Source organism: Topomyia yanbarensis, chromosome 3, assembly GCF_030247195.1.
Source record: "Topomyia yanbarensis strain Yona2022 chromosome 3, ASM3024719v1, whole genome shotgun sequence".
Classification (NCBI taxonomy): Eukaryota; Metazoa; Arthropoda; class Insecta; order Diptera; family Culicidae; genus Topomyia; species Topomyia yanbarensis.
Window position 1 is genome coordinate 2,212,471 of NC_080672.1, and position 1,295 is coordinate 2,213,765.

General features: G+C 43.8%; 1 non-coding gene across 1 annotated transcript; it reads left to right on the forward strand.

Annotated features, from left to right (window-relative positions):
• Positions 1 to 335: 335 nt before the first annotated feature.
• Trnav-cac (transfer RNA valine (anticodon CAC)) lies at positions 336 to 408 on the forward strand. Its single transcript has one exon. It is a non-coding gene; the product is annotated as a tRNA-Val (tRNA).
• The last annotated feature ends 887 nt before the right edge of the window (positions 409 to 1,295 follow it).

Below are 1,295 nucleotides of genomic sequence, written 5' to 3' on the forward strand. Positions count from 1 at the left end.
ATTGGAGAGAAGTGTGAGAAGCCCAGACAAGGTCGAATAAATAATGCAGCAAAAGTGACATACTTCAGCAGATAATTACCCGGTCAGTTTCAAGTCGCATGTAAAACGCAACCGGGCAATTGAACGGCATATCTGAGACACTTTGTAAGTGTGTCCATTCGGATGAAAGAGAGACACGCAATGTGTAGTTATTCCGACAGTCGCTGGTGAACACTGATAATACATACTCGACATGTTCACCTCAACCGATTTTGGTTGTGCTTTGAATGGTATATACGGTATCGGTTTCAGATGAGAGAGTTGTAGTTTTTATTTATTTCCCTTCGGAACATCAAGTTTCCGTAGTGTAGTGGTTATCACGTCTGCTTCACACGCAGAAGGTCCCCGGTTCGAACCCGGGCGGAAACAGTTTTATTTTGTTGTTCAAATTGTTTTTAAACGACAAATAAAAAAGCTTGAACGTAAAATTCAAATTTGTGTAAGTGATTAGAAACAAAATAGTAACAAAGTTGGCTTGGATTCGGTTCACTACCCTAATTGACATGAAACAATTTTTCCAGCTCTTAGAAGTATCAACTATTCAGCTCTCCCAACTAAAATCCCCACCATCCATTTATCTGCCATTTTGTCTTGAGTAATCAATAAATTTTCTTTACTCCAAAACAAGAAAGACTACCGAATCTGTTGTTGCGACCGTTCCTTGTCGGTCGGTGTCTATCGAGGGTGTAATGATTTATTTCCCCAAACAGTTTCCTGTGGGGACTCTCGGTTAAGATCCAGCATTCTCTCTTTTGCCACCAAACCATATTGTGTATGATAATTATTACGCGTACTTTTCCTGTTCCCCCCCTTAGACAGTTGCCGACGATGATGCTTCGAAGCATACCCCCGCTGGGAGCCATGCAATTCCATAGCACACTTCGATGGCCGGTGTGTCGCCTTGATGGCGCGAAGCCTTGAGTCAATGATATTTTGTGTGTGTGTTGCGTCACGATTTGGTGGGTGACTGCGCTGCTGCTGCTGCTGCTGGCTAGCAATATTATTAGTGTTCCTCGAACGAAGAAAACGATAGAGTGAAAGTCAAAGCGAATGGTTCGCTGCTGTTGTGGCTTTCTTTTGAGGGGACCGTGCCGACGACGTTGTCGTCGTCGTTGTTGGGAAAAACGAGGGCTATGATAAATGGTTTGGATTATGGTGCTCTCTTCTTTCTCCCTGTCCGATGCCGGTGGTAGGTCGCTGGTGGCATCTTCCGAAGATGGGAGCTAGTTGAAAAATTGGTTCTAATCGAAAGAGCA